Raw genomic sequence first — 8078 nt, forward strand, 5'->3', positions numbered from 1 at the left:
ATGTGCCTTTTAGTGAGTGGTGGCCTCTGTAGGGGATCAAATGTAAGCAAGAGTGTCTCCCCCCCCTGACCTCACATCCCTGCGACAGAGATTATTATAATAGGGATCATTAGGTGATAAAGATATGGATATTTTAACCTGTGGTTGTCTGTAATTATTTATACAATGAACGTTTTTCCACAGAGAGCCAGAGCCACCCCCTTTTTGATTAAAATTTGAAGAAACAGCCCAATTTCCTTTGGTTGGTGATTAAAGACTCTGTAGATAACCTTAGTCTAAATGACTAAATTGGTGAAAGACAACTGGATTTTAACAGGCAGTCCAGATGTCCAACCTTGGGTAAAATAGTAAAAAACCTTGGTGAGTCAGCAGATTTCAGGTATAATCATTTAACTATTAATTATTAACTGGTTTTACCCTTGATTTGAATGACCTATTAATTTACTATATTCTTTCAGTTCTAGTTATTAAATATATTCATAATCTGCTTTGAAATTGCAAAAAACCTCCATCTTGCTCAAATTATATTTCCATGCTGTCACTATAGAGTAATTTGTTCAGATATTTATTTTTTTTAGATTTAACTATACATATTTTGGTACTTTTCATATTTATTTTCTTACCTGTAAATCTGTAATGGCACAAATATGAAAAAGGGAAAGAGGTGTGGAGACTTTTAGGTATTACTGAATATAAAATACAGATGTGTTTTTTTGGGGAAAACATACTTTAAATCAGGGGTCTCAAACCGGTTCCAGAAAGGGCTGTGTGGCTGCAGGTTTTCTTTCAAACCAGGCAATCACACATCAGCCTCCAGTCATCTCATCAACTGAGTGCAATTTGAACATGATGACTTGATGAGATCAATGGAGTGTAGTGTGCTAATACTTGGTTGGAAAGAAAACCTGCAGCCACATGTCCCTTTCTGGAACCAGTTTGAGGCACCTGCTTTAAATACTCTTCACATAACCTTTAGAAAAATTGACAAAATCAAAAATAAGAATACTCCTCTAAACACAAACATAACACACATTATATGTTGTTAGTTTGTGTACTAAAAGCGTAACAAAAAGTAAAACTAAAACAACAAAAAATAACAGGCTTTAGGTAGCAGAGCACTTCGGTGAACTGGCAAATTTATTTGTTAGAACTTAAGAGGTCCAAGTATGAAATGTCTGCGAGGTGCACTAAACCTAATGAGTCTGACTGCTATGCCAAACCAGAACAAGCCAAGGAAGTACAGTCAGGCTCCGGTCACTGAATGGCTGCAACCTAATTATGTTCTAATCTCTGATGTTCCAGTTCCTCCCCAGGATTACACATGGGAAAAAAATATCCCAGTTCCATGATGAAAGGGAATTAAATGATCAGCACGTGAAGCAGGTGCTCACTTGGTCTCAAGAAGTCCCAGATGATCATGTGGAAAATGTGATATAACAAAATAGGCCATAGTAATACATGTAGAAACAGTAAGCCTCAGAGACTCTCTAACTCTCTACAATACTTCCATTCTAGTTAATTAATTGAATCGTGCAACTTGGAAAAATGAAAATGTGTGTTTTTTTTTCTGTGCAATGCCTTCTCTAATGGATCAAACCCTGCTTACTTCTGCATTAGTGAATGATAGCTATGAAAAAAACAAAAAACTGTCTAAAGTTCTTGGTTTCTGACCCAGAACAATAGATCCAAGTTGTGCCACAGGGTGATTAGTCTGACTGTAAATCAGTGGAGTGATCAAATTAGCAATAGCATTCTGCACTCACATCAAATATGACATGGCCTGCATATGCAGCAGTCATTGTAGACTTCATTTCACAGATATCAACCATATATATTTACAGTCCTAAATTTTTTTTTAAATGTTTTCAAAAAAAGGCCAGATATTGCTTTTTAGGTAGGGTACTTGTTTCATTGTGAAATCCCCTTTTGAAGTATACAGGACAATGGCGTGAAGGGGAGAATATGGGGCTAGTAAGGGAGTTATTAATGCAGCTCTGCCTATTTTATTTGTAATGTTTCATTTTTCACTGATCTTTAAAGTAAAGCCATGAAAGGACTTCTCTGGAGGAAAGTGCACATATTTTATGAACATAAGTAGATATAAAGTAAGTTTGGATATCAGCCAATTATTTGGAATAAGGCGCTTGTGTAAGCTTCTCTTATGTCACCTTCTACATAGTCTCTTGATCAAAGTCTGATTAATACATCGCCAATAACTTTTTATCTGTAAATACTTAACTATAAGTGGATAGCTGATAAGCCTAATCCAAGCAATGAAACGGTCTGATTGTTTAAGTAGTCATTAATTAACTTGATTACCACTGAACAACCACAGACTCTGGAGGGTTGCTGCATTAACCTCTGGATGAAAAAACTAATATAAAACAGTTTGACCTAAAAAGAATCAAGGTTTCACAGCGTTTAAAGCAGTATTTATGTTAGATTTTTCACCTACATTTAAAACCAACAGCCACCACAGCAAATACACTTATATATTTTACAATGTCATTGGCTTATTAGCTGATATTATGCTTGGCTGTAGTAAACAGGAAGTAAAGTTAGCAAGCTAACATAGACCACAGATGATTGATAGACCTCGTTTTCAATGTATATGTTGCAATTAGGCAGATTGTGCTAACTTTATCATGTCAGCTACTAGGATTGGTGGCTCATGCTATCCAGAGACATCAGGAAAGAAGTGTGATTCAAATGCTGCATTAAGGACACCAGTAATGGGTGAAACAGTTCACCAACACTTATGAAAAAAATTTGTTTCTTCAAAAAAGTACAAAAACACCTCAAGCGAGCATACTTTTTGTTTTTCAAAATGTATTAAGTTTATTTGAATTTTCCGGTTTCTAATACAATCCTTAAATATGTGCAAAAAAGTTTTATGAAACACATCTACTGGCCTGATGGTACGATAAACAGGCAACACTGACCAGTAAACAATATTAGTAAACAATGTGGGTCAAGTGTCTAGCACAAGTACACAACACCTCAGACAGACTGAACTGGGATTCAAACCAATGACCCTCTGGGGAGAAAGAGAACAACCTGGCTAAATGGACTTAGTTCCTCCACCCCTATCTTGCCAAATTCAGAATAAGATTTCTGCAAAAACAGACTTACAGTAAAATTCTTTACGAATCTCTGGGTGTAACTGCGACTTGTATTCTGAAAACCCGGTAATGTGCTCCTTGAGCATTGCGATGTCCCTCTGGCTGACTTATACAGGATGTCAACAGACCTACACAATGAGGAGTAACTTAAAGCGAAACAAAAAAAATACAAAGAAACGAACCTTCACCACTTGGATAATGAACAAGGAGACCTCTAAGGACAAAGACCTAGACTTAGACAACATTTATTGTCATTTTGTATAAACAGAACAGAACAAAGGATGGGCTAAGGAGCCGATAAGAAGCAGGTGTGAATAGGACTAACTTCTAACTAGAAGGGAGCCAAGGGAAAGGAAACAGGCACAAGGGGGCAACAGAGAGTAACTCAAGAAATACAAAACTGATAGAAAATAACACAGAATAACAAAGAAACCGAAAATAAACTTAAACGTAGAGCAGAACCGTTTTATGAAGAATTCTTAAGAGTGTATAGAGAGAATATATACAGTATAATTTACTTAGAGTTGAATGATTTTTGTGAATATATTTTTATGTTTTGAATTTAAGCTGTTGTGAATTTATTCAAAATGTTTGCAGAGTTAACTCCTTGGCCGTGATTTGAACTTGATTTGTTATTTAATTTGTTGTCCTCACAGGCAGATGGGCATGTGTTTGACTAAATAAATCAAGTACAACATTAAGGAATTTTAAAATTATTGCAGAAGATTTGATATCACTTTTGAAGTAAAGCACTTGGAAAACAAATATTTTTTGAATTCAGTACTTTGTTTTTAAATGCAAGTAAGTTGGAAAATCCAATGCTAAGGAATATCCAAGTTTCCTTTGAACAACCTGAAAGTCTTCATTCTTTATCTGATTTAATGCTCCTCTGACCTCCTTCTATTTCCATTGATGTAAATCTTTGTGTGAGTATGAAAACATGGTGTATAGAGTGTGAGCTAATCTTTGAGCTGCTTTAGTAAAAATAAATGTGTTGATCGAGATGAGTGCTGCAGGCACTCAGCCGCCCCAATGCCAGATCAAGGACAACCTTGTTTATTCCACATTCTTTCACGTTCCTCACATATTCTTAGTTCTCTTTCCAAGTCTGCAATGAATTAACTACTGATAGAAGAGTGCTGACCACTTTGTGATGAAAATTAAAGTACAACACATTTGGCATCATAAATGTATTGTGTAAGATAAAACAATATTTTTCATCACTGAGACATCTCTGTGCTCATCTTATTTAAGAAAAAATTAGATGTTTTAATCTGTTAACATCCACCTCATTTTGGGTAATCCTCGCCTATTTTGCATAACTAAATGGAAAAGCAAATAACTTAGGAACTGTAAGCCCATATAACATGTAATATAAGTTATTTGATTATTTAGTTTCCTAATATGTACATTAAAATTAGTTTTATTAGTTTTCAATGTTCTCAGATGTTTAGAACTTTAAATTAAATATCTTATTTATGAATTAATAACACCCTATATGTATATCATAATTGAACCTCTAGTTTGACATTTTAAAACATAAAAGTAAATGCATAGTTTCTTTGGCTAGTAATGTTATTAACACCGAGTCACCAATTCACATACTTTTTTGGAGAAGTAACTGGTATCTATAACTAGACACTTTTTAGGCAACAATTCCAACACCGGTCATAATTAAAATGTTTGGTGCCTCTGATTCTTAAAAAAGAATAAAAAATATTCAAGCTGGAATATATAGCCCTATATTAAATAATCGGGGGTAATCAGAAAGGTGTGTTTTGAGCAAAGATATTTACAGAAATTAAAATATAGTGCTCTGTGCACTGAAACAAAACCTCAGCACAGGCTGTCAATAATCGAGCACCTGGAAAATTGAAGCTGTGGAGATTTAGAAAAACAATCAGCAGATCTTGAAGGCAGATAATTGCAATATTTAAAGAAACTGCAGTCTTTGAGCATATCAGTGGGGAGCTGGTAGGACCTCAACCCACTTCCTATCTGTTCTGAATGTGTATTACAGTCTTAATCTGATTAAATGTTATAGAGGAGTTAAAATACCCATTAAAAATATTTCATAGGATCATGTGAGAACAATACAGTATGTGTTGCAGTTTTCGTTGCTGCATGCCATCTCCTTTAGTGATGACTGATTCTAGGCTGGGCCAATCAGGGCAGCAGGGGGCCAATGCCTCCTTCCATTCGGACCACTGTCAATCAATCAGACCACACAGAGAGAGGTGAGAAAAAAATCCTGGAAAAAAGACAAGCCTTTCCAGAAGATGCTGCCAAATTTCTTAAGCGGGGCATGCACTGTAGGATTTTTTTGCCCTTTCGGGCCGATTCTCCAGTTGTGCGAAAATATTTCGATCGGGCCGACTTTCATCCTGATGCGTTGTGCAGTGTGTAGTGTACAGGGGGTAACAAGGGGCGATCAGCCTCTCACGACCACCTCCGGATCAAGAATTGTAAGGTCGGGAGAAAATCAAACATGTCTGAAATTCAATCGGCCCTCATAAGGTGGTCGTGGGCAAATCGCTCAGTCGGCATGCACAAACAAGTATTCTTCTTCTTCCTCTCAGATGAAAACACAGAAGCACGGTGGGGGTGCGAGTGAAATGGAGTTCTTTCTGTAAAATTGAAAGACCTTAGTAGCCACATTTGCTCAGCCATGTCTTTGTCCAAATACATTGACGCCTTTTCTTTTTAGGGCTTGCAGAACCCAAAATTGCACAAATGGCTAAGGCAGCGTGTTTCACTCTAGTGAGCTTCTTTTGTCTACTACTCGTTTGGCTTCTGGATAGACGAGTCCGAGTAGCACATAGTGAGAACATACATCATGAGCTGTGAACACACACTGTACGACGAAACCACAACGCAGGGTTTCATTGTACAGCGTAAGCTGTAGCTCTATGCAACGACTGAAAAAATCGTGCAGTGTACGCCGGCTTTAAGTTAAAACTGATTTTTGCTGGTGGTGACGGTAGAGCATCCACTTCAACTGGATTATTTGAAGCTGCTGCAGATGGGATGGAGAGGGTGGCAGATGGAGGAGAAAACTGCTAAGGCTCTCCATGCATTGTGGGGAAATTAGAACTTCATGTATCATTCCTCAATGATGCTGTCTTACTTCTATTACTCTCTGTTGAAACATCAGGATTGTCATATGTTGTACATTTTTCAGCATATTAACTAGAACAAAAAAAAAAACAGTGGACTTTATTTCTGGATGGGAAGCGAAATGTCTTCAAACTTGGAAAACAAAGCTTTTTTTTTTTTTTTTTTTTACTTTTTTGGATGACTGAGAATCTTCACCAGCACAAATGCCAAAAGACACTTTGAAAGCTCTGTCTTTATCCATAAATACCTGGTTTGCCTTTGTCTCGTCAAAATGCCCTAACCCATTTTGTCCCAGTCCAGCCCTGCTAATGTATGCATAATGTGTGCATAATCATACAGCTCCTACTGCCTTACTAGTGTGCCCCAGTTTCTGGTTGATCAATCTGCACTGTGCCACCTCACCATGGTAACAGTTTGGAGAGGATCGCCTGTTTGTGTCAGTGTTCAATAAAATGTTTTGATGTTGGTTTTGCCTCAGGCAGGGTCAGCAACTAGCTTTAGCATCCTACAGAACCTTTATTTTATCCTGTGAGAAAATGTGAGCAGAGCAAGTATAGCTCCCTTCACATCTATTGTTCCTGATGGTAAGGATGTGTGAAAATCATTTTATCAAAATGATAAAAAAAAAATAATTATCTATAATTACGGTGGGTTAATCCCACATTTTTTTGAATAATAAGTTTATGCTTCACTTGCAGTATCTCTAAAAAGCATTCATATTCCCTGAACTATTTTACATCAGGTCCATGTTATATCCACAAGCAATGATAAACATTTGCTGTGATATTTTGTGATGGACAAGAGTGCTGTATATTTACACTGCATGAGATAAATGATAAATGGTGTTGGAAAACAACTGCAAATGCTTCAAACATTTGGTGATGTTTACTTTTTCCTCATTTATCTTTGCAATTTTTCAAAAGGATTGTTGCTAGGTTATTGTACTGCTGCAAACTGCAAATAGTTTTGCTTTGGCATTGATTTCTGTCTTGCTACTCTTCCACAAACACCAGAACAGTGGTGTTTAAAACTGTTATTCCAAATAGTCTGATATCTTCAGCTCCTTCAGAGATATCATCACGTCCTTAATCTCTCAGATTAATACTCATCACCCATGACTGAACAGAAACTGAATTTTTGACTATTATTTTAAACATACATTGAAATTTAAAGTAAAAGCTCTTGGTAAAAAAATCTTTTAATATATATTGTTGTTAAATATTTGGATAACTTAAAGATCAAAATCCTGCAATTTTACTTTGTTACAACTCTACTGAAGCTTTCTTGGTAAGTCCACAGTCTCTCATCTGCCAGTTCTTCTTCGCTTTGACTCCTGACCTCTCCTAAATGACTCAAAGCATGCAGTAAAACCTTCTCCTCAAGCTTTGATTTGCCAAGTAACTGGCAGAAAACTAGGTCACATTCCGCATATCTGGTTGCAGGACTTGGACAACCAGGTTCTGTCTGCATGTGGCGTCTAGGTGAAGTCCAAATCGCCATGCCAAATCTATTTCACGTGCTCTGACCCAAGCAGTCATTCACAAGCACAGTTTCTGCTGCCAGACTTCCTGTGTGAGCAAGCATCACCCCACATCCTGCTGGGCATGTGTGCCAGATAAACAGTAATGACAGAATATTTGGCTATTGTCCCACCCAGGTTCTGAAAAATTCTAAATAGCCACATTTTTTTGTTACATATTAATATTTAAAGATTGTTCCTCATTTTAGCAATTAAAACATTTATCTCAACTTCTTGTATACATAGGGAAAGAAGCTGTCAGCCGTTTCAGTATTTATCTAACACAAAAGCAGGCTACAGAGCTAATGGAAACAGAATAA

The sequence above is a fragment of the Cyprinodon tularosa genome, unplaced genomic scaffold (assembly GCF_016077235.1).
Source record: "Cyprinodon tularosa strain WSP-4 unplaced genomic scaffold, ASM1607723v1 ctg95, whole genome shotgun sequence".
NCBI lineage: Eukaryota > Metazoa > Chordata > Actinopteri > Cyprinodontiformes > Cyprinodontidae > Cyprinodon > Cyprinodon tularosa.